The sequence below is a fragment of the Anomaloglossus baeobatrachus genome, chromosome 5, assembly GCF_048569485.1.
Source record: "Anomaloglossus baeobatrachus isolate aAnoBae1 chromosome 5, aAnoBae1.hap1, whole genome shotgun sequence".
Lineage (NCBI taxonomy): Eukaryota > Metazoa > Chordata > Amphibia > Anura > Aromobatidae > Anomaloglossus > Anomaloglossus baeobatrachus.
Window position 1 is genome coordinate 477111222 of NC_134357.1, and position 18028 is coordinate 477129249.

An 18028-nucleotide genomic window follows, 5' to 3' on the forward strand; every position below is an offset into this window, starting at 1 on the left:
CATTGGGTCCTGGACTAGTCAGTCACCCTTGATTGGGAGAGGGAACTGGGGGTAGGCCCTGCATCTTTGTCAGGATGCAGTACCTAGTAGTGCCCTGACAGGTTCAGGGGCGCTACACTTGTTTTGAGTACCAAGCACCCTAGCTTGGTAGTGCTCACTCATCACTAAATGGAGGCTCTACGGAAAGTTTACACAAGTCATTCATTTGCAGCATCCTAGGTAATACCAAAAGAGTAGCAGCTGATGAGGATATTCTTGGCACCAGGAGCGTAAGGGTACAAAGGTAGCCATCATCGCATCCCACTCCTGGTACTAATAGAATGGATGCCAAGGTGCCAATGGTTGACCCCGTCTAAACACCAATTTATAATTGGATGCAGTAGGTTTCAGTAAGTATTGCAGATGTGTTTTAGATTACAGCTCCTTGAGACACAGGTGGTGCCGACTGCTAAGTAGGTGTTTACCTGGCACCTTCTGTATCTCTATTGTATTGAGTCAGTAGAGTAACTGGAAGATACCACGGTATGGTAGACAACGCCAGGATTGTAAGAAGAGCTCTGTTATATATGTTTTATTGGTGTTCCTGGAGTTTCATGTTTCACCTCTATATTTTTATAAAAGTAGATTGTGTACGAAAGTTTATGTATCTACCAATATATCCCATAATCACACGATTGTAAACCTATATAATAGGTGATACATTAATTCAGGCAATGACAAAAGGAGGATATATAAATAAATACTGAGACTGAGAGGTAATAAAAGCCTAAACAGGTTGTGTAGGAGGAGGTGACCTGAGAACTGTACTCAGGTGTAAGGTGAGGCAATAAATCTGACGGCATGTAAATAAATAACCCCGGAGTACTTTCCTGCTCGCTCTTTTTACATTTTTCTTATTATGTTGTGTATGAGAATGTCACGTCATCACTATTCAGTCTTGGCCAACTGATAGGTATAAATCAGCACAAAGGAAAAAAAAAACAAACTAGTACTGTATTTATTGATACGATTCTGGCGATGTTCTGATTGACTTTTAATACTCTTTTGGGGGGGGGGGGCTGCATCCAAAACCCATCAAGTCTGGCATTTTAATTTGTTTTTCACTTGTGGTTTCAATAATTTTAGATATTATTGATAAATTAGAGTTTTATAGATGCAGCGATATTGAATGTCCTCTTTTTTTATTTGTTTATTTTGTGTCTTTAGTTTTGGATGGGGAAAAAAAGGGGAAATTCAAACTTTTTATTTTTTGTTTTATTTTTTTATTTTGTTTTTACTTTTCACTTTATTTTTAGTCCTCATAAGTACTAGATTTGATTACCTGAAACACCTCAGTACACAAATATAAACTCTAATGAATCCACAGCAATTAGCAAGTTATCACACGGTAGAGGCTGTCTCTGTATGATACATTTATTATGTCTGGGTGACAAGAAAGTAGAGTAGTAATAATTATCCCTCCCCTCCCCCACAAACGTGAAAATCTGTCAGCAACAACAAAACTTGTCTGACAACGAAGGACTAAACTGTTTACAGAACTGCATGCGGCAAATTAGGGGAAACTTAGAAACTTTTACTTCCCCATAATGGATAGATGGATGGATGGATAGATAGATAGACAGAAGGATAGATAGATAGATAGATAGATAGATAGATAGATAGATAGATAGATAGATAGAGGGATAGATAGATAAAAATGTATAGATACTGTAGATAGATAGATAGATAAAAATGGATAGATACTGGAGATAGATAGAGGGATAAATAGATAGATAGATAGATGGATAGATAAATAGATAGATAATGGATAGATAGAAGAATAGATAGATAGATAGATAGATAGATAAATGGATAGATAGATAGAAAAATACAGTCATGGCCAAAAGTTTTGAGAATGCTACAAATATTAATTTTTACAAAGTCTACTGCTTAAGTTTTTCTAATGGCAATTTGCATATACTCCAGAATGTCATAAAGAGTGATCAGCTTAACATCAATTACTTGCAAAGTCAATATTGGCTAAGAAAATGAACTTTAACCCCCAAAACACATTTCAACATCATTGCATTCCTGCCTTAAAAGGAGCAGCTAACATTGTTTTAGTGATTGTTCCATTAACACAGGTGTGGGTGTTGATGAGGACAGGGCTGGCGATCAATCAGTCATGATTAAGAAAGAATGACACCACTGGACACTTTAAAAGGAGGCTGGTGCTTGGTATCATTGATTCTCTTCAGTTAACCATGGTTATCTCTAAAGAAACACGTGCAGCCATCATTGCTCTGCACAAAAATGGCCTAACAGGGAAGAGTATCGCAGCTACAAAGATTGCACCTCAGTCAACAATCTATCGCATCATCAAAAACTTCAAGGAGAGAGCTTCCATTGTTGCCAAAAAGGCCCCAGGGCGCCCAAGAAGGACCAGCAAACGCCAGGACCGTATCTTAAAACTGTTTCAGCTGCGGGATGGGACTACCAGCAGTGCCGAGCTAGCTCAGCAATGGCAGCAGGCTGGTGTGAGTGCTTCTGCACGCACTGTGAGGCGGAGACTCTTTGAGCAAGGCCTGGTTTCAAGGAGGGCAGCAAAGAAGCCACTTCTCTCCAGAAAAAACATCAGGGACCGACTGATATTCTGTAAAAGGTACAGGGAGTGGACTGCTGAGGACTGGGGGAAAGTCATTTTCTCAGATGAATCCCCTTTTCGATTGTTTGGGACATCTGGAAAACAGCTTATTAGGAGAAGAAGAGGTGAGCGCTACCACCAGTCTTGTCTCATGCCAACTGTTAAGCATCCTTAAACGATTCATGTGTGTGGTTGCTTCTCAGCCAAGGGAATCGGCTCACTCACAGTCTTGCCTAAAAACACAGCCATGAATAAAGAATGGTACCAGAATGTCCTCCAAGAGCAACTTCTCCCAACTGTCCAAGAGCAGTTTGGCGCCCAACAATGCCTTTTCCAGCATGATGGAGCACCTTGCCATAAAGCAAAGGTGATCACTAAATGGCTCATGGAACAAAACATAGAGATTTTGGGTCCATGGCCTGGAAACTCCCCAGATCTTAATCTCATTGAGAACTTGTGGGCAATCATCAAGAGACGGGTGGACAAACAAAAACCAACAAATTCTGGCAAAATGCAAGCATTGCTTATGCAAGAATGGACAGCTATCAGTCAGGATTTGCTCCAGAAGTTGATTGAGAGCATGCCAGGGAGAATTGCAGAGGTCCTGAAGAAGAAGGGTCAACACTGCAAATATTCACTTGCTGCATTAACTCATTCTAACTGTCAATATAACCTTTTGGTACTCATAATATGATTGCAATTATATTTCTGTATGTGATGTAAACATCAGACAAACACAATTAAAAAACAGAGGTCAACAGATCATGTGAAAATATCATTTTGGTGTCATTCTCAAAACTTTTGGCCATGACTGTAGATAGAAGGATAGATAGATAGAGGGATAGATAGAGGGATAGATAGATGAATAGATAGATAGAGGGATAGATAGATAGATAGATAGAGGGATAGATAGAGGGATAGATAGATAGATAGATAGATAGATAGATAGATAGATGAATAGATAGATAGATAGATAAATAATAGATAGATACAGGGATAGATAGATAGATAGATAGATAGAGGGATAGATATAGGGATAGATATAGGGATAGATAGAGGGATAGATAGAGGAATAGATAGACAGATAGATAGATAGAGGGATAGATAGATAAATAGATAGATAGATAGATAGAGGGATAGATAGATAGATAAATAAATAGATAGAGGGATAGATAGAGGGATAGATAGAGGGATAGATAGAGGGATAGATAGATAGATAGAGTGATAGAGGGATAGATAGATAGATAGAGGGATAGATAGAGGGATAGATAGAGGGATAGATAGATAGATAGATAAATAGATAGATAGAAAATGGATAGATAGATAGATAGAAGAATAGATAGATGGATAGATAGATGGATAGATAGATAGAAAGAATAGATAGAAGCATAGATAGATAGATAGATAGATAGAAGAATAGATAGAAGGATAGATAGATAGACAGAGGGATAGATAGATAGATAGAGGGATAGATAGAAGGATAGATAGATAGATAATAGATAGATAGATGGATAGATAGAGGGATAAATAGATAGATGATAGATAGATAGATAGATGATAGATAGATGGATAGAGGGATAGATAGATAGATAGAGGGATAGATAGATAGATAGAGGGATAGATAGAGGGATAGATAGATAGAAAATGGATAGATAGATAGATAGAAGAATAGATAGATGGATAGATAGATGGATAGATAGATAGATAGAATAGATAGAAGGATGGATAGATGGATAGATAGATAGAAGAATAGATAGAAGGATAGATAGATAGATAGATAGATAGATAATAGATAGATGGATAGATAGAGGGATAAATAGATAGATGATAGATAGATAGATAGATAGATAGATGATAGATAGATAGATAGATGGATAGAGGGATAGATAGATAGATAGAGGGATAGATAGAGGGATAGATAGATAGAAAATGGATAGATAGATAGATAGATAGAAGAATAGATAGATGGATAGATAGATGGATAGATAGATAGATAGAATAGATAGAAGGATGGATAGATGGATAGATAGATAGATAGATAGAAGAATAGATAGAAGGATAGATAGATAGATAGATAGAAGAATAGATAGAAGGATAGATAGATAGACAGAGGGATAGATAGATAGATAGAGGGATAGATAGATAGATAGATGGATAGATAGATAGATAATAGATAGATAGATACATGGATAGATAGATGGATAGATAGATGATAGATAGATAGATAGATAATAGATAGATACATGGATAGATAGATAGATGATAGATAGAGGGATAGATAGATGATAGATAGAGGGATAGATAGAGGGATAGATAGATAGATAGATAGATGATAGATAGAGGGATAGATAGATGATAGATAGAGGGATAGATAGATAATGGATAGATACATGAAAGATAGATGAATAAGAAAAATAGAGCTGACAGGTATGACAGATAAGAGAGTAATTCTCCTGTATGTGTTAGTACGTGTCATCGCCTGTCATTATGTGTAACTTATCTGATGATCTGCCTCTAGTAAACTTTTACTACAGTGTAGACATTGTACATTTACTCTACTTGCGGAGGATGATTGCTGTTTTGGCAGATAATTATATTTTATCACTATAATCACTTTACTTTCCAAAAGTCCTTGATCCCTACACTGAACACTAATCATACAATTGTAGCCATTTTAAAGCACTAGTCCAGTGTATTTTTTTATTTCCCCCTGTGTGTGTGTGTGTGGTGCTTTAAATGTAAGTCCCCTGCCCTGTCTTATACTCACCTTCCAGTGGCTTCACCTGTTTCCTGCATCTGTCCAGTGACTTGTGAACTTACAGCTGCTCTGATGTATGATGGAGCGGCCGGAGGTCACAACTCAATACAATTCTATGAGAGCCTCACTGTGGCATGCTGCAAGGGTTAACTCAGGAAATTCAGGGATGCCTGTCTTGTTACAGTCTGATATGTTTCTTTAAGCAACAGGATCCTTATCATTGCTCAGACTACAAAGTTCAACATGCTCACTGCTGTGATTCACAGGTGATTGTCAATGTACCATCTGTATTGAGAGCATGGTGTAGGCGGGAAAGTTCTCAGCTCTCAAATGAGATAGCAAAAACCTGCTGACAGATTCCCTTTAAAGTAACAGATTAAAGCTACTGCAACAAAGAACACACAAGCCCTTAGCCGAGCCCGGCATTACTGTGTATGGGAGAATTGGGGGAGATACCTGTCAGCCACACCAATTGCTCGGCCAACATCTACTATAGTGTATTGGCCTTATGGGGGCCTTCAGGCTCACAGTAATGCCACCATTTTTTCTCTATCCTTACAGCAATGGGGTCTTCTCATATTTCTCAATAGTCATAAATAAAACATTATGAACCAGGAAAAATATTTATTTGCTAAACTTACAGTATATGTGTGCATAAAAGAAATATGTGGCTACTGGTCACTGATCTGACTAGCTAATATAATTCTGCCTCCTATGTACACAAATATATCTAATATAATAGTCCTCCTATGTACAAAAATATAAATACTATAATACTGCTCCTATGTACAAGAATACAACTACTATAATACTGCCCCTATGTACAAGAATATAACTACTATAATACTGCCCCTATATATAAGAATATAACTACTATAATACTGCCCCTATGTACAAGAATATAACTACTGTAATACTGCCCCTATGTACAAGAATATAACTACTATAATACTGCCCCTATGTACAAGAATATAACTACTATAATACTGCCCCTATGTACAAGAATATAACTACTATAATACTGCCCCTATGTACAAGAATATAACTACTATAATACTGCCCCCTATGTACAAGAATATAACTACTATAATACTGCCCCCTGTGTACAAGAATATAACTACTATAATACTGCCCCTATGTACAAGAATATAACTACTATAATACTGCCCCTACGTACAAGAATATAACTACTTTAATACTGCCTCTATGTACAAGAATATAACTACTATAATACTGCCCCTATATATAAGAATATAACTACTATAATACTTCACCCTATGTACAAGAATATAACTACTATAATACTGCCCCCATGTACAAGAATATAACTACTGTAATACTGCCCCTATGTACAAGAATATAACTACTATAATACTTCCCCTATGTACAAGAATATAACTACTATAATACTGCCCCTATGTACAAGAATATAACTACTATAATACTGCCCCTATGTACAAGAATATAACTACTATAATACTGCCCCTATGTACAAGAATATAACTACTATAATACTGCCCCCTATGTACAAGAATATAACTACTATAATACTGCCCCTATGTACAAGAATATAACAACTATAATACTGCCCCTATGTACAAGAATATAACTACTATAATACTGCCCCTATGTACAAGAATATAACTACTATAATACTGCCCCTATATATAAGAATATAACTACTATAATACTTCACCCTATGTACAAGAATATAACTACTATAATACTGCCCCTATGTACAAGAATATAACTACTGTAATACTGCCCCTATGTACAAGAATATAACTACTATAATACTGCCCCTATGTACAAGAATATAACTACTATAATACTGCCCCTACGTACAAGAATATAACTACTTTAATACTGCCTCTATGTACAAGAATATAACTACTATAATACTGCCCCTATATATAAGAATATAACTACTATAATACTTCACCCTATGTACAAGAATATAACTACTATAATACTGCCCCCATGTACAAGAATATAACTACTGTAATACTGCCCCTATGTACAAGAATATAACTACTATAATACTGCCCCTATGTACAAGAATATAACTACTATAATACTGCCCCTATGTACAAGAATATAACTACTATAATACTGCCCCTATGTACAAGAATATAACTACTATAATACTGCCCCCTATGTACAAGAATATAACTACTATAATACTGCCCCTATGTACAAGAATATAACTACTATAATACTGCCCCTATGTACAAGAATATAACTACTATAATACTGCCCCTATATATAAGAATATAACTACTATAATACTTCACCCTATGTACAAGAATATAACTACTATAATACTGCCCCTATGTACAAGAATATAACTACTGTAATACTGCCGCTATGTACAAGAATATAACTACTATAATACTGCCCCTATGTACAAGAATATAACTACTATAATACTGCCCCTATGTACAAGAATATAACTACTATAATACTGCCCCTATGTACAAGAATATAACTACTATAATACTGCCCCCTATGTACAAGAATATAACTACTATAATACTGCCCCTATGTACAAGAATATAACTACTATAATACTGCCCCTATGTACAAGAATATAACTACTATAATACTGCCCCTATATATAAGAATATAACTACTATAATACTTCACCCTATGTACAAGAATATAACTACTATAATACTGCCCCTATGTACAAGAATATAACTACTGTAATACTGCCGCTATGTACAAGAATATAACTACTATAATACTGCCCCTATGTACAAGAATATAACTACTATAATACTGCCCCTATGTACAAGAATATAACTACTATAATGCTGCCCCTATGTACAAGAATATAACTACTATAATACTGCCCCCTGTGTACAAGAATATAACTACTATAATACTGCCCCTATGTACAAGAATATAACTACTATAATACTGCCCCTATGTACAAGAATATAACTACTATAATACTGCCCCTACGTACAAGAATATAACTACTTTAATACTGCCTCTATGTACAAGAATATAACTAATATAATACTGCTCCTATGTATAAGAATATAACTACTATAATACTGCCCCTATGTACAAGAATATAACTACTATAATACTGCCTCATAAATATATACAGTGCCTTTGTGAAAGTATTGGGCCCCCTTGAATTTTTCCACCTTTTCCCACATTTCAGGCTTCAAACATAAAGATAAAAAATTAAATTTTATGGTGAAGAATCAACAACAAGTGGGACACAATTGTGAAGCTGAACGAAATGTATTGCTTATTTTAAACTTTTATAAAAAATAATAAACTGAAATTGTGTCGTGCAATATTATTCGGCCCCCTTTAAGTTAATACTTTGTAGTGCTACCTTTTGCTGCGATTACAGCTGCAAGTCACTTGGGGTATGTGTCTATCAGTTTTGAACATCGAGAGACTGAGATTCTTGCCCATTCTTCCTTTGTGAGGTGGATGGAGAGCATTTGTGAACAGCAGTTTTCAGCTCTTTCCACAGATTCTCGATTGGGTTCAGGTCTGGACTGTGACTTGGGCATTCTAACACCTGGATACGTTTATTTGTGAACCATTCCATTCAAGATTTTGCTTTATGTTTCGGATCATTGTCTTGTTGGAAGACAAATCTCCATCCCAGTCTCAGGTCTTTTGCAGACTCCAACAGGTTTTCTTCAAGAATGGTCCTGTATTTGGCTCCATCCATCTTCCCATCAATTTTAACCATCTTCCCTGTCCCTGCTGAAGAAAAGCAGGCCCAAACCATGATGCTGTCACCACCATGTTTGACAATGGGGATGGTGTGTTCAAGGTAATGAGCTGTGTTGCTTTTACGCCAAACGTATCGTTTGGCATTGTGCCCAAAAAGTTCGATTTTGATTTCATCTGACCAGAGCACCTTCTTCCACATGTTTGGTGTCTCCCAGGTGGCTTGTGGCAAACTTTAAACAACACTTTGTATGGATATCTTTGAGAAATGGCTTTCTTTTTGCCACTCTTCCATAAAAGCCAGATTTGTGCAGTTTATGACTGATTGTTGACTCTCCCACCTCAGCTATAGATCTCTGCAATTCATCCAGAGTGATCATGGGCCTCTTGGCTGCATCTCTGATCAGTCATCTCCTTGTTAGAGATGAAAGTTTGGATGGATGGCCGGGTCTTGCTGGTTTGCAGTGGTATGATGCTCCTTCCATTTCAATATGATCGCTTGCATAATGCTTCTTGGAATGTTTAAAGTTGTAGAAATATTTTTGTAACCAAATACGGCTTTAAACTTCTCCACAACAGTGTCATGGATCTGCCTGTTGTGTTCCTTGGTCTTCATGATGCTATCTGTGCTTTAAACAGAACACTAAGACTATCACAGAGCAGGTGCATTTATAGAGAGTCTAGATTACACACAGGTGGATTATATTTATTATCATCATCAGTCATTTAGGACAACATTGGATAATTCAGAGATCCTCAATGAACTTCTGGAGTGAGTTTGCTGCACTGAAAGTAAAGGGGATGAATAATATTGCACGCCCCACTTTCAGTTTATTCTTTTTTACAAAACTTTAAAATAAGCAATACATTTTGTTCACCTTCACAATTGTGTCCCACTTGTTGTTGATTCTTCACCATAACATTAAAAAATGTTTTCTTATGTATGAAGCCTGAAATGTTTGAAAAAGGTTGAAAAATTCAATGGGGCCGAATACTTTCGCTAGGCACTGAATACAGTTAGGTCCAGAAATATTTGGACAGTGACACAAGTTTTGTTATTTTAGCTGTTTACAAAAACATGTTCAGAAATACAATTATATATATAATATGGGCTGAAAGTGCACACTCCCAGCTGCAATATGAGAGTTTTCACATCCAAATCGGAGAAAGGGTTTAGGAATCATAGCTCTGTAATGCATAGCCTCCTCTTTTTCAAGGGACCAAAAGTAATTGGACAAGGGACTCTAAGGGCTGCAATTAACTCTGAAGGCGTCTCCCTTGTTAACCTGTAATCAATGAAGTAGTTAAAAGGTCTGGGGTTGATTACAGGTGTGTGGTTTTGCATTTGGAAGCTGCTGCTGTGACCAGACAACATGCGGTCTAAGGAACTCTCAATTGAGGTGAAGCAGAACATCCTGAGGCTGAAAAAAAAGAAAAAATCCATCAGAGAGATAGCAGACATGCTTGGAATAGCAAAATCAACAGTCGGGTACATTCTGAGAAAAAAGGAATTGACTGGTGAGCTTGGGAACTCAAAAAGGCCTGGGCGTCCACGGATGATAACAGTGGTGGATGATCGCCGCATACTTTCTTTGGTGAAGAAGAACCTGTTCACAACATCAACTGAAGTCCAGAACACTCTCAGTGAAGTAGGTGTATCTGTCTCTAAGTCAACAGTAAAGAGAAGACTCCGTGAAAGTAAATACAAAGGGTTCACATCTAGATGCAAACCATTTATCAATTCCAAAAATAGACAGGCCAGAGTTAAATTTGCTGAAAAACACCTCATGAAGCCAGCTCAGTTCTGGAAAAGTATTCTATGGACAGATGAGACAAAGATCAACCTGTACCAGAATGATGGGAAGAAAAAAGTTTGGAGAAGAAAGGGAACGGCACATGATCCAAGGCACACCACATCCTCTGTAAAACATGGTAGATGCAACGTGATGGCATGGGCATGCACGGCTTTCAATGGCACTGGGTCACTTGTGTTTATTGATGACATAACAGCAGACAAGAGTAGCCGGATGAATTCTGAAGTGTACCGGGATATACTTTCAGCCCAGATTCAGCCAAATGCCGCAAAGTTGATCGGACGGCGCTTCATAGTACAGATGGACAATGACCCCAAGCATACAGCCAAAGCTACCCAGGAGTTCATGAGTGCAAAAAAGTGGAACATTCTGCAATGGCCAAGTCAATCACCAGATCTTAACCCAATTGAGCATGCATTTCACTTGCTCAAATCCAGACTTAAGACGGAAAGACCCACAAACAACCAAGACCTGAAGGCTGCGGCTGTAAAGGCCTGGCAAAGCATTAAGGAGGAGGAAACCCAGCGTTTGGTGATTTCCATGGGTTCCAGACTTAAGGCAGTGATTGCCTCCAAAGGATTCGCAACAAAATATTGAAAATAGAAATATTTTGTTTGGGTTTGGTTTATTTGTCCAATTACTTTTGACCTCCTAAAATGTGGAGTGTTTGTAAAGAAATGTGTACAATTCCTACAATTTCTATCAGATATTTTTGTTCAAACCTTCAAATTAAACGTTACAATCTGCACTTGAATTCTGTTGTAGAGGTTTCATTTCAAATACAATGTGGTGGCATGCAGAGCCCAACTCGCGAAAATTGTGTCACTGTCCAAATATTTCTGGACCTAACTGTATATATGCAATGGGTACAGGAAGTATTCAGACCCCTTTAAATTGTTTTCTCTTTGTTTCATTGCAGCCATTTGGTAAATTCAAAAAAGTTAATTTTTTTCTCATTAATGTATACTCTGCACCCCATCTTGACAGAACAAAAAACAGAAATATAGAAATGTTTGCAAATTTATTAAACAAGAAAAACTGAAATATCACATGGTCATAAGATCCTTTGCTCAGTATTGAGTACAAGCACCCTTTTGAGCTAGTATGATGCAACAAGTTTCTCACACCTGGATTTGGGAATCCTCTGCCATTCTTCCTTGCAGATCCTCTCCAGGTCCGTCAGATTGGATGGTGAACGTTGACAGACAGCCATTTTCATGTCTCTCCAGAGATCCTCAATTGGGTTTAGGTCAGGGCACTGGCTTGGGCGGTCAAGAATTGTCACAGAATTGTTCTGAAGCCACTCCTTTGTTATTTTAGCTGTGTGCTTAGGGTGCTTATGGTCATTGTCTTGTTGTAAGGTGAATCTTCAGCCAAGTCTGAGGTCCAGAGCACTCTGGAAGAAGTTTTCTTCCAGGATATCTCTGTACTTGCAACCAGTTGTCCTGTCCCTGCAGCTGAAAAACACACCCATCGCATGATGCTGCCACCACGTTTCACTGTTGGGATTGTATTAGGTAGGTGATGAGCAGTGCCTGGTTTTCTCCACACATACTGCTTAGAATTAACACCAAAAAGTTCTATCTTTGTCTCATCAGACCAGAGAATCTTATTTCTCATAGTCTGGGAGTCCTTCATGTGTTTTTTTGCTTTCATATGTCTTGCACTGAGTAGAGGCTTCCGTCTGCCACTCTGCCATAAAGGCACGACTGGTCGAGGCTGCAGTGATAGTTGACTTTGTGGAACTTTCTCCCATCTCCCTGCTGCATCTCTGGAGTTCAGCCACAGTGATCTTGGGGTTCTAATCTTTACCTCTCTCTTCTACGATTGCTCAGTTTGGCTGGACGGCCAGGTCTAGGAAGAGTTCTGGTGATCACAAACTTCTTCCTTTTAAGGATTATGGAGGCCACTGTGCTGTTACGAACCTTGAGTACTGCCGAAATTCTTTTGTGACCTTGGCTAGATCTGTGCCTTGCCACAATTCTGCCTCTGATCTCCTTGGGCAGTTCCTTTGACCTCATGATTCTCATATGGTGTGCCATGCATGGTGAGCTGTGAGGTCTTATACAGACAGGTGTGCACCTTCCCAAATCAAGTCTTATCAGTTTAATTAAACACAGCTGACTCCAATGAAGGAGTAAAACAATATCAAGGTGGATCACAAGGAAATGGAAAGCATGTGACTTAAATATGAGTGTCTGAACAAAGGGTCTCAATATTTATGACCATGTGATTGTTCAGTTTTTCTTGTTTAATAAATTTGCAAACATTTTTACATTTCTGTTTTTTTTCTGTTAAGATGGGGTGCAGAGTTTACAATAGTGAGAAAAAAATGAACTTTTTTGAATTTATCCAATGGCTATGTACAAGAATATAACTACTATAATACTGCTCCAATGTACAAAAATAAAACTACTATCCTACGTATAAGAATAAAGGTACTATAATATTTGCCTGTTAAGGACAAAGAATTAGCTTTTAAAACAATGCCCCATATGCTATTGGGGGTGTTATATACTCTTATCCATAGGGGCACAATGATATGAAATGAGAATAGAATTTACCTGTCTGAAATCATCTATTCCGATTGTCAAGATAGAGGTAACACACAAAGGGTTAATTAGGGCTTGGCTCTTTTGGGCAGAGGATCAGAACAATTAGCAATGCAAATAATGAATAATGACAATTTACATTGTATATGAGGAAAGAAGCTGCCTGACGCCACTGTGTTATGCTCGACATTAAGGTTGCCTTGTCTTTGGACTACAGGAAAAGGACATTTCAGGCAAGAAAATGTTATTATTTCTGCGTGTTCTTCAGGCAACAAACAAAGGGAACTGAGAAGCAATAAGAGACTTAATGGGAGGGACACGAACCAGCTTTTCCCAGCTCCTTTTGGCAACTCAATATCCAGCCTGTTGTATTTGGTGAAGGTCAGTGGAGAAAACCAAGCTGCTGCTTTGGAAATCTGGTCCAAACATGGATTAGCGGGCTCAGCCCACAAAAATTATATAGAACATGTGGAATGGGCCTTCATTAGAAGAGGAGAACATAGGCAGGGTCAGAATGATTGTGGTCGCAGGGGTTGCAATCGCGACCAGGCAAGGGGGTTCAGCGGGCCTGAGGACCTCAGCCCGTGGTGCACCACCAATGGCACAGGCTATGCGACCACTATGGGGCTTGAGAGTCAGGGAGGCCCAGTGCCAGCGCGGAAAGATCACTCTTTCAATTGTATTGGCATCGCACATGCTAATACAATTGAAAGCAATTATGAGAGAGAGAGAGCGAAGAGCTGAGTGTATTATAATATACTAGCTGTACTACCCAGCTTCGCCCGGGTTAATAACTGTTGTTAACAAAATAGAATGTATTAACATTCCCGGGATAGAATGTATAAATAGAATGTATTAACGCCCGGGATAGTAACTGTCTCTCTGTTTCTCTCCCATTCTCTATCTGTCTCCCCCTCTGTATATATCTCTCTGTCTCTCTATCTCTTTGTCTGTCTGTCTCTTTCCCTGTCTGTCTCTGACTGTCTCTTTCTCCATCTGTCTCAATCTCTTTCCCTGTCTGTCTATCTCTGTCACTTTCCCTGTCTGTCTCTTTCCCTCTCTTTCCCTGTCTGTCTCTTTCCTTCTCTTTCCCTGTCTGTCTCTTTCCCTCTGTCTCTTTCCCTGTGCCTGTCTCTTTGTCTGTCTCTTTACCTGTCTTTGTCTGTCTCTTACCCTGTCTGTCTCTTTCCTTCTCTTTCCCTGTCTGTCTCTTTCCCTCTGTCTCTTTCCCTGTGTCTGTCTCTTTGTCTGTCTCTTTACCTGTCTTTGTCTGTCTCTTACCCTGTCTGTCTCTTTCCCTGTCTGTCTGTTTCCCTCTGTCTCTTTCCCTGTGTCTGTGTCTTTGTCTTTTGCCAGCAGTTTAGACATTAAAGGCTGTGTGTTGAGTTATTTACAGGGCACCAAATTTACACTATTATATAATATAAGCTGTACACCAACTACATTACATTGTATCAAAGTGTTAAATCCTTACGGTTGTCCCATGAAAAGATAGAATAAAATATTTACAAAAATGTGAGGGGTGTACTCACTTTGTGATATACTGTGTATGAAGAGAGTTGTACCTTGTCTAGTAATGAAATAAAAGGATAAATTATATTGTTCCAATATGCTGTTGAGAAGAATGTCTAACTGTATTATTCTGGGATATTGTGAAGAACATGTGGTCTCCTGCCATCTTGTCACCCATCTTCCAGCATTCTCCAGGAGCCCTTCATCTGTCTGCACCCATCTGTAAGTGTGCCACATGTCTGCCAGGAACCCAGTTTACATTTGTCTGTATTTCTGCTCAAGCTGTCCAGGTCATTTGTCTGTGTTTGTTCTGTATCCCTCCAACCTGTCAGTTTTCCGACAGTGTGGTCCTGGAATTATTATATTTTGCAGCTTACCTTCTGTTTTCCGTATGACCACTTTGACTGGTGTGTCGGTGCCCACGATTCCACCTGGGCCACTGGGCTTAATGGATCCACCATGAACCAGCCTCAGTCAACCCAGTATGGAATAAAGAGAACTCCCTTCAGGCATAATACTACAGTCAGGACCACTATCACTTTGGTGAAGACACTGGGAAAAGATGAGCCCCTTTTTCCCAGTACTCACAGCAGTATGTCCTTATCTCTTTTTGTTTGCACACACAAAAGTCTACTCGCCCCTCAAAATTAATTTCCTACTAACCCCTCTCTATGTCTAAATTGTATTACTGATAACACAGGAGCTCAAGGGCATGGTCCTATCCTCAGCTCAAGGACATGGGCCTATCCTCAGCTCAAGGGCATGAGCCTATCCTCAGCTCAAGGGCATGAGCCTATCCTCAGCTCAAGGGCATGAGCCTATCCTCAGCTCAAGGGCATGAGCCTATCCTCAGCTCAAGGGCATGGGCCGATCCTCAGCTCAAGGGCATGGGATTTTCCTCAGCTCAAGGGCATGAGCATATCCTCAGCTCAAGGGCATGGGATTATCCCCAGCTCAAGGGCATGGGCCTATCCTCAGCTCAAGGGCATGAGCCTATCCTCAGCTCAAGGGCATGGGATTATCCTCAGCTCAAGGGCATGGGATTATCCTCAGCTCAAGGGCATGGGATTATCCTCAGCTCAAGGGCATGAGCCTATCCTCAGCTCAAGGGCATGGGCTTATCTTCAGCTCAAGGGTATGGACCTATCCTCAGCTCAAGGGCATGGGCTTATCTTCAGCTCAAGGGTATGGACCTATCCTCAGCTCAAGGGCATGGGCTTATCTTCAGCTCAAGGGTATGGACCTATCCTCAGGTCAAGGGCATGGGCCTATCCTCAGCTCAAGGGCATGGGCCTATCCTCAGCTCAAGGGCATGGGCCAACAAACACAGACACCGTAGGTTTCATAAACAAAGAGAGTGACCTTTTACCTCACATACACTGCAGTGATGACAATGCACACTAAGTCTGTCCATATAACAGTTTCCACAGCCTATATTACAGTATCAGCAGGATTAACTCTCCCTCATCCTTGGCTTTGAGCAGTTTCTAGGCTTTCTGGATCTTGCTATTGTTCGGGGCCTACCTTTATTTAGAATACATGGCAGCCTGGATTGTTCCTTTCCACAGAGAGTTTCCTTCTCCTTACTGAACACAGTCACTAGAGGATAGAAGTGACTCCACCGACTCCAGCGTTCATACCCCTCTCCCACCAAAGTCAGTCCTCCCCTCCTGAGTCCTCAGCGACAGACATCTTTCTTTTTTTCCTGTCAGGAAAGACGCAAACATTTCCTCACTGCTGCGTCACTTCCTTTTATCTTACAAAGCAAAGGTAGTTTTGCGAAAAGCCAGAGGTCAGTGTGGGATTAGAAACGCTACAACTCTCAGAACAAGGCTTCAGAAGGCACAGATAATGTCCATTATAGACAAACACATGGCCCATCAGGGGACAATCTAGTAGTGTCTACTCTGGGTCACTACACAAGCAGAGAGACAATTTATAAAGAGTCCCATCAATTACCAAATATTGGGGAAGTATTTGCTAGAAAATATGTTTATGAATATGTTTACACACTGTATAATATGGTTTATATTATCATGTGTCTCACGAGACATATCTAAGGTCAAAGACTAAAATGTTATCTAGAAAGTCAATAAAACGTACAATTCCACTTTTTGCAACAGTATACTAATCAATTTTCATATACTTAAGGCCCCGTCACACACAGAGATAAATCTTTGGCAGATCTGTGGTTGCAGTGAAATCATGGACATATTGTTCCATTTGTACACAGCCACAAACCTGGCACTGATTGTCCACAATTTCACTGCAACCACAGATCTGCTGCAGATTTATCTCTGTGTGTGACAGGGCCTTTAGAGCAAGCTCCACACACAATAAAAGCCGCTGAAGGGGAAATCCATCAATAAATATCAGTTTATAGTGTACTAATAGATGTAGGATATACTGTGTATATTTATATATATATATATATATATATATATATATATACTAAAGGCTACTTTACACACTGCGATATCGGTCCCGATATCGCTAGTGTGGGTACCCGCCCCCATCTGTTGCGCGACACGGGCAAATCGCTGCCCGTGCCGCACAACATCGCCCAGACCTGTCACACATACTTACCTGCCCGGCGACGTCGCTGTGACCGGCGAACCACCTTCTTTCTAAAGGGGCGGTCCGTGCGGCGTCACAGCGACGTCACGGAGCGGCTGCCCAATAGCAGCAGAGGGGCGGAGATGAGTGGCCGGAACATCCCGCCCACCTCCTTCCTTCCTCACAGCGGCCGGAGGCAGGTAAGGAGAGCTTCCTCGTTCCTGCGGTGTCACACGGAGCGATGTGTGCTGCCGCAGGAGCGACGAACAACATCGTTACTGCTGCAGTAACGATAATCGAGAATGGACCCCCATGTCACCGATGAGCGATTTTGCACGTTTTTGCAACAATGCAAAATCGCTCATCGGTGTCACACGCAACAACATCTCTAATGCGGCCGGATGTGCGTCACCAATTCCGTGACCCCAACGACTCCGCATTAGTGATGTCGCAGCGTGTAAAGCCCCCTTTATGTTATTGTGAATATACATTACATTACTTACCTGTA

At 39.6% G+C, this 18028-nt stretch overlaps 1 protein-coding gene across 3 annotated transcripts in view; it reads left to right on the forward strand.

Annotated features, from left to right (window-relative positions):
• The window catches only part of LOC142310358 (uncharacterized), a 63253-nt gene that overhangs the window by 15318 nt on the left and 29907 nt on the right, over positions 1-18028 (forward strand). Inside the window, exon 1 of one of the 3 annotated variants that reach the window (XM_075347876.1) lies at positions 13631-13833. The exons of the other annotated variants lie outside the window; for them this stretch is intronic. The gene's annotated coding sequence lies outside the window, so the exon portion shown is untranslated. Of the gene's footprint in view, positions 1-13630; positions 13834-18028 lie in introns of those variants that run through there. 3 annotated transcript variants of the gene reach the window in all.